The 15,614-nt window shown below is 42.1% G+C and overlaps 1 protein-coding gene across 1 annotated transcript in view; it reads left to right on the top strand.

The window, feature by feature from the left end:
• The first annotated feature begins 10,818 nt into the window (after nucleotides 1-10,818).
• Nucleotides 10,819-15,614, top strand: part of LOC111972360 (transforming growth factor beta receptor type 3) — a 145,441-nt gene continuing 140,645 nt past the window's right edge. Inside the window, exon 1 of the mRNA XM_023999387.2 lies at nucleotides 10,819-11,067. The gene's annotated coding sequence lies outside the window, so the exon portion shown is untranslated. The remainder of the gene's footprint in view (nucleotides 11,068-15,614) is intronic.

Here is a 15,614-nt window from a genome sequence, read left to right as displayed (position 1 = left end):
ATGTAAACTTGGAGTCGTGATGATATGGTGTGGTCCTCCCACTACGACTTGTGAAAACATGCAGTTTATCAGGCTACAGATTAAATAATTTGGTGAAACTGAGAAGACATTGACAGTCCTTTTGAGTTTTGAAGTAGGGTCTTTACCTGATAAATATGATATGTCAGTTAAGTTATCCAATGAGAGCCTTTGTGCAGAACCCACTAAGGTGTTTCAGATGTCAAGTGTTGAAGCAGTGTGTAGGAGGGAAATTCCCGAGATGTGATAATTGTGTGTGAGGGCATGGGACATAGGAATGTGTTGTATCGGTGGAGAAAAAAATTGTCAATATGTGGGGATGCTCATGTTGCTGGGGATCAGAACTTTCCGCTGCAAGATAGACAGGTTGAAATTGCCATGGTCAGAGTAGAACAGAAGGTGTCATGCTGAGGATGATGGCTCAAGGGTGAGTAGTGTGGAAAGTGACAAAGTGCTCTTATAGGACCAGGGCACAAATAATAATAGAATAATAATCAATAGTTTTTCTCTTTATTTAACCATCTTACATATAAAACCTGATTTGTTCATCGAAAATTGTGAATAATTCACCACAGCTTAATGAGAAGGGTATGCTTGAAAGGATGCACATAACTCTGCAATGTTGGGTTGTATTGGAGAGAGTCTCAGTTTTAAATCATTTTCCACACAGTCTATGCCTGTATTTAGTTTTCATGCTAGTAAGGGCCGAGAATCCACTCTCGCATAGGTACATGGTTGCAAAGGGCATCAATGTCTTATCAGCACAATTTTCCAAGGCAAGATACTCTGAGCACAGCCCAATCCAGAAATCTGTCAGTGGCTTCTGATTAAATTCAATTTTCACAGAACTGCTTGTTGCAATTTCGATGAGGCTCTCTTGTTCAGATATCGGTAAGTGGACTGAAGGCAGGGCATGAAAGGGATAACGAATTCAGTTGTTTTGTTTGTCATCCGTTTCAGGAAAGTACCTGCGTAAGTGCGCACCCAACTCACTCAGATGCATCGCTATATCACATTTGATGTCTGTAAGCTTGAGTTCATTTGCACACAAAAAATCATACAATGATGGAAAGACCTGTGTGTTGTCCTTGTTAATGCAGACAGAGAAGAGCTCCAACTTCTTAATCATAGCCTCAATTTTGTCCCGCATGTTGAATATAGTTGCGGAGAGTCCCTATAATCCTAGATTCAGATCATTCAGGTGAGAAAAAAACACCCAGATAGGCCAGTCGTGTGAGAAACTCGTCATCATGCAAGCGTCAGACTTTAAGCTCGTCCCTCAATTTAAAAAAACGTGTCAATACTTTGCCCCTTGATAACCAGTGCACTTCTGTATGTTGTAAAAGCGTTACATGGTCGCTGCCCATATCATTGCATAGTGCAGAAAATACACGACAGTTCAGGGGTCTTGCCTTAACAAAGTTAACCATTTTCACTGTAGTGTCCAAAACGTCTTTCAAGCTGTCGGGCATTCACTTGGTAGCAAGAGCCTCTTGTGGATGCTGCAGTGTACCCAAGTGGCATTGGGAGCAACTGCTTGCATGCGCGTTACCGCTCCACTATGTCTCCCTGTCATGGCTTTTGCGCCATCAGTGCAGATTCCAACACATCTCGACCACCAAAGTCCCTTTGATGTCATAAAGCTGTCCAGTACTTTAAAAATATCCTCTCCTGTTCAGGTTTCCAGTGGTTTGCAGAAGAGGATGTCTTCCTTAATTGACCCCCCCATAAACATAGCGGACATACACCAGAAGCTGTGCCAGGCCCGCCACGTCTGTTGACGCATCCAGCTGTAACGCATAGAATTTACTGGCTTGTATGCGAAGCAGTAATTGTTTCAAAACATCTCCTGCAATGTAACTGATGCGTCGTGAAACAGTGTTGTTTGATGAAGGCATTGCCTGTATAGTTTTTTGGGCCTTTTCTCCCAGCAATGTCCCAGCTATATCCCGCGGCAGCAGGAAGAATGAAATAATAGTATGGGGCTTGTCTGTCCTAGCCACTCGGTAGCTCACCATATAAGACGCTTCTACTACTCGAACGTCGTCGTAATTCTCACTCAAGCAACTCCCGTGGCTTACTTTTAATATTGGCATGTTTTGTTAAATGTCTAAATGTCTGCGCAAGAGTGAAGGTTTCATTGAGTTGTGAGATAGTACTTTTGCACATATAACACTGTGGCTGAGCAAAGGCACTACTCCCAATATAAGTGAACCCCAAATCAATGTAGTTCTCATCATATTTGCTCCCCTTCGATGATTCAACGTCCCTGTCTGTTGTTCGGTGCTTTCCCGGGTAAGGGGGCAGTAGCTCTTTGGCTGCATCAGATTTACAACTGTCACTGTCCATGCTAGCTGGGCTAACAACAAATGTAGAATTACTGATGCTAGCATTGGATGTGCTCGTGGAAGCAGAACAGCTTGTGTCGTCGTCAGGTGGAGGTGTAGTACTGCTGGTAGTAGCAGTACTATCAGTAGAGCTGGTATGTGTCTTGTTGGGGTAGGTTCCTTGTTCCATGTCAATCATTTGCTTATTGGTGAAATCAGCAATCAGACAATATCTTTAAGTAAATCAATCATTCATTTATTAATACAATTGCAAACAGAAGTTGACAACGGGAACATAGCACGCATGTTTCCGAGTAAGTTCTGAAAAATAGGAAAGGGTCCAAGTTGCTTTAATATGCTTGCAGTCAAGGAGGAATGGGAGAATGGGAGAAGGTCATGTGGTCTGATGAGACAAAAATAGAGCTTTTTGGTCTAAACTCCACTCGCCGTGTTTGGAGGAAGAAGAAGGATGAGTACAACCCCAAGAACACCATCCCAACCATGAAGCATGGAGGTGGAAACATCATTCTTTGGGGATGCTTTTCTGCAAAGGGGACAGGACGACTGCACCGTATTGAGGGGAGGATGGATGGGGCCATGTATCAGCGAGATCTTGCCAACAACCTCCTTCCCTCAGTAAGAGCATTGAAGATGGGTCGTGGCTGGGTTTCCAGCATGACAACGACCCGAAACACACAGCCAGGGCAACTAAGGAGTGGCTCCGTAAGAGGCATCTCAAGGTCCTGGAGTGGCCTAGCCAGTCTCCAGACCTGAACCCAATAGAAAATCTTTGGAGGGAGCTGAAAGTCCATATTGCCCAGCGACAGCCCCGAACCTGAAGGATCTGGAGAAGTGTGTATGGAGGAGTGGGCCAAAATCCCTGCTGCAGTGTGTGCAAACCTGGTCAAGAACAACAGGAAACGTATGATCTCTGTAATTGCAAACAAAAGTTTCTGTACCAAATATTAAGTTCTGCTTTTCTGATGTATCAAATACTTAAGTCATGCAATAAAATGCAAATTAATTACTTAAAAATCATACAATGTGATTTTCTGGATTTCTCTCACAGTTGAAGTGTACCTATGATAAAAATTACAGACCTCTACATGCTTTGTAAGTAGGAAAACCTGCAAAATCGGCAGTGTATCAAATACTTGTTCTCCCCACTGTATATATATATATATATATATATATACAGTTAAAGTCGGAGGTTTACATACACTTATGTTGGAGTCATTAACTCGTTTTTCAACCACTCCACAAATTTCTTGTTAACAAACTATAGTTTTGGCAAGTCGGTTAGGACATTTACTTTGTGCATGACACAAGTAATTTTTCCAACAATTGTTTACAGACAGATTATTTCACTTATAATTCACTGTATCACAATTCCAGTGGGTTATAAGTTTACATACACTAAGTTGACTGTGACTTTAAACAGCTTGGAAAATTCCAGAAAATTATGTCATTGCTTTAGAAGCTTCTGATAGCCTGATTGACATCATTTGAATCAATTGGAGGTGTACCTGTGGATGTATGTCAAGGCCTACCTTCAAACACAGTGCCTCTGCTTGACATCATGGGAAAATKAAAAGAAATCAGCCAAGACCTCAGAAAGAAAATTGTAGACCTCCACAAGTCTGGTTCATCCTTGGGAGCAATTTCCAAATGCCTGAAGGGAACACGCAGCCGTCATACCGCTCAGGAAGGAGACGCGTTCTGTCTCCTAAAGATGAACATACTTTGGTGCAAAAAGTGCAAATCAATCCCAGAACAACAGCAAAGGACCTTGTGAAGATGCTGGAGGAAACAGGTACAAAAGTATCTATATCCACAGTAAAACGAGTCCTATATCGACACAACCTGAAAGGCCGCTCAGCAAAGAAGAAGCAACTGCTCCAAAACTGCCATAAAAAAGCCAGACTATGGTTTGCAACTGCACATGGGGACAAAGATCATGCTTTTGGGGGAAAAGTTCTCTGGTCTGATGAAACAAAAATAGAGCTGTTTGGCCATAATGACCATCGTTATGTTTGGAGGAAAAAAGGGGGAGGCTTGCTTGTGAAGAACACCATCCCAACCGTGAAGCACGGGGGTGGTAGCATCATGTTGTGGGGGTGCTTTGCTGCAGGAGGGACTGGTGCACTTCACAAAATAGATGGCATCATGAGGTAGGGAAATTATGTGGATATATTGAAGCAACATCTCAAGACATCAGTCAGGAAGTTAAAGCTTGGTCACAAATGGGTCCTCCAAATGGACAACGACCCCCAAGCATACTTCCAAAGTTGTGGCAAAATAGCTTAAGGTCAACAAAGTCAAGGTATTGGAGAGGCCATCACAAAGCCCCGACCTCAATCCGATAGAAAATTTGTGGGCAGAACTGAAAAAGCTTGTGTGAGCAAGGAGGCCTACAAACCTGACTCAGTTACACCAGCTCTGTCAGGAGGAATGGGCCAAAATTCACCCAACCTTTTGTGGGAAGCTTGTGGAAGGCTACCCAAAATGTTTGACCCAAGTTAAACAATTTAAAGGCAATGCACCAAATACTAATTGAGTGTATGTAAACTTCTGACCCACTGGGAATGTGATGAAAGATATATAAAAGCTGAAATAAATAATTCTCTCTACTATTATTCTAACATTTCACATTCTTAAAGTTAAGTGGTGATCCTAACTGAGCTAAGACAGGGATTTTTTACTAGGATTAAATGTCAGGAATTGTGAAAAACTGAGTTTAAATGTATTTGGCTAAGGTGTTTGTAAACTTCCGACTTCAACTGTATATATATAAAAATATATATATCCATACATACACTACCGTTCTAAAGTTTGGGGTCACTTAGAAATGTCCTTGTTTTTGAAAGAATAGCAACATTTTTGTCCATTAAAATATCATCAAATTGATCAGAAATACATTTACAACATTGTTAATGTTGTAAATGACTATTGTAGCTGGAAACTGCAGATTTTTTATGGAATATTTACATATGAGTACAGAGGCCCATTATCAGCAACTATCACTCCTGTGTTCCAATGGCACGTTGTTAGCTAATCCAAGTTTATCATTTCAAAAGGCTAATTGATCATTAGAAGACCCTTTTGCAATTATGTTAGCACAGCTGAAAACTTGTGCTCATTAAAGAAGCAAGAAAACTGGCCTTCTTTAGACTAGTTGAGTATCTGGAGGTTCAGCATTTGTGGGTTCGATTATAGGCTTCAAATGGCCAGACACAAAACTTTATTCTAAAACTTGTCAGTCTATTCTTGTGCTGAGAAATTAAGGCTATTCCATGCGAGAAATTGCCAAGAAACTGAAGATCTCATACAATGCTGTGCAACAGCGCAAACTGGCTCTAACCAGAATATAATGAGGAGTGGGAGGCCCCGGTGCACAACTGAGCAAGATGACAAGTACATTAGAGTGTCTAGTTTTAGAAACACACACCTCACCTCACAAGTCCTCAACTAGCAGCTTCAATCAAACAGGCAAAACGTCAGTATAAAGACAAAGTGGAGTCGCAATTCAACGGCTCAGACATGAGATGTATGTGACAGGGTCTACAGACAATCACAGACTACAAAAGGAAAACCAGCCACGTCGCGGACACCGACGTCTTGCTTCCGGACAAGCTAAACACCTTCGCCCGCTTTGAGGATAACACAGTGCTACCGACGCGGCCCTCGACCAAGGACTGTGGGCTCTCCTCCGTGGCCGACGTGAGTAAGACATTTAAGCGTGTTAACCCTCGCAAGGCTGCCGGCCCAGAGGGCATCTCTAGCCGCGTTCTCAGAGCATGCGCAGACCAGCTGGCTGGTGTGTTTACGGACATAATCAATCTCCCTATCCTAGTCTGCTGTCCCCACATGCTTCAAGATGGCCACCATTGTTCCTGTACCCAAGAAAGCAAAGGTAACTGAACTAAATGACTATCGCCCCATAGCACTCACTTCTGTCATCATGAAGTGCTTTGAGAGACTAGTCAAGGATCATATCTACCTTACCTGTCAACCTAGACCCACTTCAATTTGCCTACCTCCCCAATAGATCCACAGACGATGCAATCGCCATCGCACTGCACACTGCCCTATCCCATCTGGACAAGAGGAATACTTATGTAAAAATGCTGTTAGTTGACTATAGCTCAGCATTCAACACCATAGTACCCTCCAAGCTCATCATCAAGCTTGAGGCCCTGGGTCTGAACCCTGCCCTGTGCAACTGGGTTCTGGACTTTCTGACGGGCTGCCCACAGGTGGTGAAGGTAGGAAACAACACCTCCATTTCGCTGATCCTCAAAACTCGGTCCCCACAAGGGTGTATTCTCAGCCCCCTCCTGTACTCCCTGTTCACCCATGACTGTGTGGCCATGCACACCTCCAACTCAATCATCAAGTTTGCAGACGACACAACAGTAGTAGGCTTGATTACCAACAATGACGAGAAAGCCTACCGGGAGGAGGTGAGGGCTCTGGGAGTGTGGTGCCAGGAAAATAACCTCACTCAATGTCAACAAAACAGATGATCGTGGACTTGAGGAAACTGCAGAGGGAGCACCCCCCTATCCACATCGATGGGACCGCAGTGGAGAAGGTAGAAAGCTTCAAGTCCCTCTGTGTACACATCACTGGCAAACTGAAATGGTCCATCCACAAAGACAGTGTGGTGAAGAAGGCTCAACAGCCCCTCGTCAACATCAAGAGGCTGAAAATATTTGGCTTGGCGCCTAAAACCCTCACAAGCTTTTATAGATGCACAATTGAGAGCATCCTGTTGGGCTGTATCACCGCCTGGTACGGAAACTGGACCTTCTCCACTGTATCACCGCCTGGTACGGAAACTGGACCACCCGCAACCGCAGGGCTCTCCAGTACACCTACAGCACTCGATGTCACAGGAAGGCCAAAAAGATCAAGGACAACAACCACCCGAGCCACTGCCTGCTCACCCCGCTATCATCCAGAAGGTGAGGTCAGGACAGGTGCATCAAAGCTGGGACAGAGAGACTGAAAAACAGCTTCTGTCTCAAGGCCATCAGACTGTTAAATAGCCATCACTAGCACATTAGAGTCTGCTGCCTATATACATAGACTTGAAATCACTGGCCACTTTAATAAATGGAACACTAGTCACTTTAAAAATATTTACATATTTTCTATTACTCATTTCATATGTATATACTGTATTCTATTCTACTGTATCTTAGTCTATGCCGCTCTGACATTGCTCGTTCATATATTTATATGTTCTTAATTACTTTACTTAGATTTGTGTGTGTTGTGAAATTGTTAGATATTACTTGTTATATATTACTGCACTGTCAGAGCTAGAAACACAAGCATTTAGCTACACTCGCAATAACCTCTGCTAAACACGTAAATGTGACCAATAAAATTGCATTTGATTTTGAACTGCGCTCAACATGCAGATGGCGTTTCTTAGGCTGCGTTTACACAGGCAGCCCAAATCTGATATTTTTTCACTTTTGACCAATCAGATCAGCTCTGAAAAAGATCTGATGTGATTGGTCAAAAGACCAATTAGTGGAAAAAATATCAGAATTGGGCTGCCTGTGTAAATGCAGCCATAGGAAATCGAAATATAATTAATGTTCATTTGGCAGAGTTGCTTTGTGTCTATTTTAAACACAGACAATACTTCTTCAAACTTACAAATAGTGCCATGATGAACCACAAATACATTAGCATTTGTCTGACAATACAGTGCTGACAATAGAAGGGTGAGGAAGAGGAAATATTTGTTGGCCTGCATCTTCATAGCAATCAGGAGGAGTGCTGTTTGCAAACAGCCACAGGAGGGCAGTATTATGTTTTACAAATAATTCTGACATGCTAGGACCAACTAATTCCCCAAAATAGGTTATCATGAAGACGTCATGACCATGCATTTAATATGCTGTTATTTTCCATGAATTGTTTGATTAAAATATGATATATATATATCAACAATCAAGAGTCTCATTATATTGGGATTTTCTTTCTCTGCACAAGATGAACATGCTGTGCCATTCTGTTGGCTAGTCCTTGACTTTTTCACTCTATTCAAACTATGAGCTATTGTCCAATGGGCATCTTATGATGCTTTTGCATGTTCGCTCATTCATACCTCAGGTAAAAAGCATTATCACTCTTCGTGAGACAGAGGTCAGTGGTTATACACCACATTCCACAGAGATCATTGCTCATATGTGAGAAATGGTTCCTGTGACAAACTGTGCTTAGTAAATGAACAACAAGTTAACAGAGTAGTGCCAAATATGCCAAAGGCACATCACTTGGCTGGCTCACGATAAAATAGTGTGGTTTGAAGTTATGACCTTGCATCTGCAACGGTTTTGTCAAAATCGAAGCCAAATGTATTTTTTCCTTACTCTTCGGGTTTATATTCAAATGTGAAGAATGAATTTTTCATACAAAGTACACCCCAGCTCCTTTCCTCTTTTTAGCCAATTCTCAATGTTACTTTTTTTCCTTTTCACTGACCTGACAAGTAGGCTACTAACTATAGGATAGCATACTATACTAACTATAGTACTACTTTTACTTCACAGAAATTCAAAGATATCATGTTATTTTTATTTTCTTATTCATATTTTTTTTTCTCCCTGTCTGAGATGTCGGGCCTACCCTAAACCCAAATAAACATAAAATACATGCAGGCCTTTCACCTTCATCATACATATGTATGAGATGTAAAATGATTTTAGCCCTTTGAGCGTTAGCTTGTCAACTCTCAGAAGCGGCACATCAGTGTTGCCGTGAAGGTATCAAGGTGTTCCATAACAAAGTTTCCTCCCCTCCTGTCACAGGTGCCGGCTAATTAGTGGCAAATCCACTCCACTGAAATCCACTGAAATTTGTGTTGTACCCTTCCGTATAGCATTTACCTCTCTGTGGAGAGATGTTTTGCTGTGATGTCTGTTTGTTCAGAGATGTCGAGGTAGGTACATATATGCAGGAAATAATATCAATATCCTCTCTAACACAGACACACATGTTTGTTTGACTATCCTTGTGGGGACCAAACAAATGATTCCCATTCAAAAAACTATTTTCTTTAAAACTAGCCCCTCACCCTAATTTGAACTCTAAACCTAAAATAGCGTTTTGCCTTGTGGGGCCCTGCAAAATGTCCCCACTTATCAAAATGTGCCCCGTTTTACTATCATTGTGAGGACTTTCGGTTCCCACAATGATAATAAAACCAAAAATAAACACGCAGACTTGCTTCCTTCCGTCCCTCTCCTCGCCCCAATTTGGGCTTCAACCAGGAACACCACTCCACAAAACCTGCAGCCTTTGCAGTGCATGGCAAACAACTACATTGAGGTCTCAGGCCGAGTGACGTCACTGATTGAAACGTTAACTAGCACGCACAGCGAACTAGATAGTTACATAGACATGCCAGATGATAACTCTCTGGGAGGCGGAGAGCACATGGAACATTTTACGATTCAACTTTTTTTAACGTTAAATATAGCTCCCTTGCAGAAATCTACATTTGTATTTTTTCTACATATTCAATTGTTTTCCTATTTTCTTGACCATTCGAGGCTAACAAAAGAGTCACGTAATAAACATGTAGCCGTTACGTCAATGGCATGAATAGAGAAAACCAAGGAACAAGACCTTGATGGGAGAGAGAGAGAATACTTCTGGCATATCTTTAGACAGCCTTAGATTTCTGATGCCCAGTCTGATGCTTTCCCTTGATCAGCACTCCACTACTCTAGCCAATGTTTTTTTGGCAATACAATTGTTCCCTGATTGGCTGAACGGGGTGTAGACAAGTAGTTGAGCGCAAGGAGAAACAGTTTCGTGCATGTGCTCAAATATGTTTTGTGCGCACGCAGAGTTAGCAATTCGCGTGTCCGAATAATGTATAATTTTTAATTTGTGCATGCGTTGAATTTTTTTTTGCTTGTGCAGGTGAATGCCTACAGACATGCACATATTGTTTTCCTCTCACGATTTAGAGGATACAAGTCTGCAACGTAACGTGCAATCGAATGAGTTAGAAGATTCACACGCACGAACCAGCCTTCACTCGTGTTAGATGTGTCATCAATATAACGCCATAGCTCCAACTTGATTGGTCATGGTTTTCTCAACTAAAAAAACAACAACATTGGAAAATGCTGCTTGAAGAGTACCAACATTGGCCTTTAATATGAATAATTAATGTCATATTTTAACTTCCCCTGACATCCCCTTAACTTAATTTTAAATCCCCATAATAACAATAATCTGTTATGAATTAGATAGTTATATTAGCCTATATTGTGTGTGTCTAATGCCATAATGTGCAATCTGTTTTTACCATAATTATACTTACACTTGAATGACAGCAGGGCCGCAACTGTCTGCTCGTCTCGAATGACAGCATTAATCTCTTGATTGATGTAGCTAGTCTACCTTGCACCCTCCTCCTATCACAAGACCCACCCCCAAAATGAAGTTCTTAGTGAAAAGGGGGATAGGTAGCCTGTTTCAAACTTTTAAGCGATAGTAGTGGACTCACTATCCATAAACTTGGCAAATTCTGTAACCTGACAACTAACGTTGTTTTCCAAGGACGCGGTTGTGTTTTTATGTTTTTCAAAGGAAAGGAAAAGATACATTTCGCATCCATTCGAACCGCTGGAAGGCAAGCTACAACTTCCAAGAAAGTTTACTTTGACATTTCTGGAGATTCTGCATGGTAGGCTACGTCAGAAGTTTTACACTTTTTCCAACCTGTTATGCTAGCGTATAGCAAGAAAAATAAAGAATTACGTTAAGCCTACATAGTACATTGTTTTATGAAAATCATTTTTATAATGTACACAACTCTGACTCTGAAGCAAATAAGTAGTATGTCCGCGGCTCACAGCTCCTCACTGGATACAAAATACGGCACGTTTTATGTCTGATGTTGTTTGATGGACAGTATGTTTGCAAGTTAAATTTGTTGTCGACCGTGTTACACATTCGCAAACCAAAAAGTGCTTTGGCTTTTGTTTTGATTGTTTATTTGATAACACGGCACAGTGCTGCGCAAAATGTTCTTCCGACGAATTCACACATGAAATTCAGCATTATGGGTGTTTTTCCTCGTATCTACATGTATGACTTCCCATGCTGTCATGGCTAAACAACTGTCCCAACAGCTATTTGCAAACATAACATTTTGAGAATATTGAAACATGCTCTCAAAACCAAACACACATGGCAGTTGCATGGTCTTTCCACACACCTACAGCTACCTATCCCCTCTCAATTGATGTCATCATTGTTGCTTCAAATATGCAATTAATGGTTTATAACTGTCTATAACTAAATCAAACATAGTACTGCAGGCTTTATGATATTAGGTTACATTAGTATTAGACTAGGGTATTTATTTGTGCAACCTTTGATTTAGACAACAAGGTCAGAGGATCACTGTTGGGAATTAAGTTCAAAGTTACACTACTGACCTGCCATAAACAGATAGCATCTTCGTGCTGAACATCAATCTTCTGTGTTATTTTGTTGTGTATCCCTGCCTTCAACAAGTTGTGTTCTAGTGTGACCTCACTGATGTGAAAGCAATGTATGATACAAACTTACTTCCGATAGGATGTGAATGGATTTACAGTAACGATTGGTACGTTTGCAGTATGCATGTACAGTATCTTCCTTTAGTTTGAGTTCTCACGAACTAATGCTGATTTTGTCATTTTAGGAGCCGTTTTCATTAACCCGTTTATGCATCATAATAATGTTATTGACTTGATGAAAGTGGACATACAGTAACTGTTTCCCTTGTTATGATGAAATAATATCCGAGATGTAGTACATCTGATATGGGAAAAGTCTTAATTGAGCTCTGTCAGAAAGCTGATTTAATTGCTTTCTAAAGACTTGCTTTAGGGAGTTTCGAGGAGGATTATTATTGTGCAGCTCTGAAGGGCATGGTAGGTAGAGTCTGGAGCATGATAGACTGTGTTAATCAGGTGAAGCTAAGCCCATTGTACTGTATAATGAGACATACTTATGTTTGATAGCAACTATAGTGTTGTGCCAATGTTTGAATGCTATATTTTTGATAGCTTAGCTTTTACCTGTGTTTGATAGCTATGTATGATAGCTGAGGTAAGGGCTTGTACCTATRCCATGGTGTCAGAAGTATGAAGACGGGTGAGAGACCTGTGACTCATGCCTTAGGTGAGGTGATGAAAACACACAAGGTGAGGCCATGCCTGARAACAAAGTATGCCCTCGGTCTCTATATCAGTGAATAACTGAACTGACTCAGAGAGAGAGAAAAGCAGGGCCAGGGAAAATTCCTGGAATATGTGCTTGTTGGTGCTTGTGTGTATGTTCTCAGTTGTGACTCACTCTTATAGATCACAAATACTGTCTCGTGCCGGGAATTGCCATGGACCTCGCAATATTCTATTATCATGATACTTAAGTGATGATACGATATGTATTGCGATTCTCACGATTCCATATGTATTGAGATTCGATACTATGATTTTATTGCGATTCGATGTTCCAAACATATTMCTCACCATATGTCTTCTGCGGGGGGATAAGAGAGAGCCATGAGAAAACGAGTTACGATCAGTCATGGAATAAAATAGCTGAAAACAAATTGTCTCCCTATTTAAAAAAAAAACAAACATGTAAGATGAAGAACAGGCTATGAAGGAAGAATACTGGAGTTTTGGTTCAGGTACAGCCAACTAGCACAAAAATAATATTGCGATTTTGTCAAAATGATACAATATATTGTCAAAAATAATATCCCGATTATGTAAATATCGACCCCCCCCCCTCCCCCATCACAAATACTGACGACGTTCAGTGTATGAGCGGAAGGTCCGGCTGTATGTGTGTGTATATGTGTGTTGCATGTGGGTTCACTCACTCAGGGGTCATAGGCATAGTAAATAGTACACAGATGGATGGGGAGAGTGTGCAGCTGGTCAGTCCCGGTCACACACACACTCACACATGCATCAAGACTTACGTCCCTAGTGTATCCTTGCATTGACACTTGGCATTGCACTTCCACAAGAGGGGATGTGGGGAGGGAAGATTGGTCTCTTCTGAACAACCACATTTTCTATTATAAACAAGTGGAGTTACTCTAGTCTGCATCATCGGTGTCTTACGCAAGTGAGAAACTGAACTTTGTTTAGTTTGAAGAACCAGCCAGCCTACTTCAATCAGTGAAGTAGTGAAATGACAGCAGACAAATGATTGTCATTTTTGGTTATGAAACTTCTCAGTGTCCTAGTGCAGAAACGTAGTTCATTTTCTGGAGGGGTCGTTATCCAGATGGACTAATGAACTGAGATGAGGTGGTTGGAGACGCTCATTCAGACACACTAGCCGTATTTAATAGGTGATTTATGCTTGATCCGGCATAAGAGTGGCCGAGCATGCAAGTAACTGGTCTCTGGGTGGTTTGCGACTCTCAATGGACATCCTTCATTACACAGCCTTTTCCCTCCTTTGTTAGATAGGGCTGTTAATGTAAGTCCCTCCTATCACACCGTTGATTCATGGTCTGCCTACTAAGGATGCCTAAAACTCAAACTGTTTTAGTATCATTTTTTGCATTAGGCCTAGATGTGACCAAGGGCCATATGTTTCAAGCGTCTCAGAGTAGGAGTGCTGATCTAGGATCAGTTTAGCCTTTTAGATCACAACGAATACGATTACATGGACAGGCTTGGCTGATCCTAGATCAGCACTCCTACTCCTAGACGGTTGCTACGTACGGCCATAGTAGTACGTTCGTTCGTTCATCTCAGTTTGTTTATGTAAACAACTCTGCCTGTTTCGGAAACCTTGTGGCATATATGCTGCCTCTGACGCCGCAAGAGTGTAGATTACTTCATAGCTACTTATTATGTTCAGTCTGGGGTCTGCAGTGTTTCTAATGTGTTTTCCAGAGCAGCTTGGAGTGAAATGGAAGCTCTGTTTGGACGGACGGCTGAAGTTTAAAGAGAAGTCACATGAGGTGATCCTACTGTTACGGCAACAAAAAGTCTGTCAATTTCTTGCGTCGGTTTGAATCCTGAGTCCAGACCAATGCAATCAACCAATAGAATGGTTGACTTGACTCTTTCACAATAGGCTGGGCCAGTGCTTTTTTTCCTCTGGCAACAATTAGGCATAATGAAAGTGCTGCTGAACCAACTGTCACAACCATCAATCTGATCTCTGGGAGCAAGCGAAAACCCTTCAGTCCGTTTATCTTTCTCAGCACTTTCTCTTGTTTCGCTCTTCTTGCCCTAGGCCGCTCTGTGGTGTCGCAAAACAGTTCAGCCCTGGCCTCAATGCTGTGTGAATAATATTTTGTCATCTACTTTCCCTTTGATATGGTCTTTGTCCTAGAGAGGAGAATGGAGGGACACAGTTTACCTCCACATGAAGGGGGAAGAGGGGCGTTGGGAAAGGGGCCCACAAGTCAAAAGAAGGCACTAGCCGCGCCCGGCGAGCTGGAAGTGTAATATTTGTCGTGATCCTCCAAAATGACTTCCCAGCCCACGCAGCCGCCAGGGTCTGAAAGGCCCTTTTGTCCCAGCCACTGTTTGCACTGTGGAGCACAGCGGTGCACCTTAGCCCTCCTTAGGCTTCCGTCCGTCCGTACAGCTCTCCTCCCATGCACTCTGCTGCTGTGGAAAGGTGAAGAGGTGTGTGAAGTCGGAAAAAGACAGAGATGCTCCATCTGTGACATGACCACATCTCTCTCACTCGGATCTCATCAGCGGCCGGGCGGTCACACCAGATGACCAGCATGTCTTCTTACACCAGACTTGTTAACAACCGACGGCCYCCATGGTCCATGAGCGCTGCTGGCCACTGGCCCAACTATTACATTTTCTATAGGATAGATTCTGAACTCATGTTGCTTTGAGGTGGGTTGGCAGGTAAGTCTAAGGGGAACAAACATGAACATTTTAATAAGATTCTGACGTTGACACATCAGATCATTACGTGATAAGGCAGACAGTACATACAGAGTAGAGAAATACAGAGCACAATGCATGAATTAAGTCTGTGTTGGCTCTACAGAGAGAGGAAACCACTGGGGCTGGCCTCTGGCCTGTCAGGACTCTGCACTGGGGTCCTAATCTGAAGGGCTTTACTGCAGTGTTACATTCCTGTGTGTGCTGCATTATTGCTCTATTGTTCAGAGAATCCACTGCTTTTATAAGGTAATCCTAACAAGTCAATGAGCTATGAAAAAGGTTTTTCCCTTTTTTG

The sequence above is a fragment of the Salvelinus sp. IW2-2015 genome, linkage group LG13 (assembly GCF_002910315.2).
Source record: "Salvelinus sp. IW2-2015 linkage group LG13, ASM291031v2, whole genome shotgun sequence".
In the NCBI taxonomy this organism is placed as follows: Eukaryota; Metazoa; Chordata; class Actinopteri; order Salmoniformes; family Salmonidae; genus Salvelinus; species Salvelinus sp. IW2-2015.
Note: the sequence above shows the minus strand (reverse complement) of the source record. Positions and strands in the feature narration are given on the sequence as shown.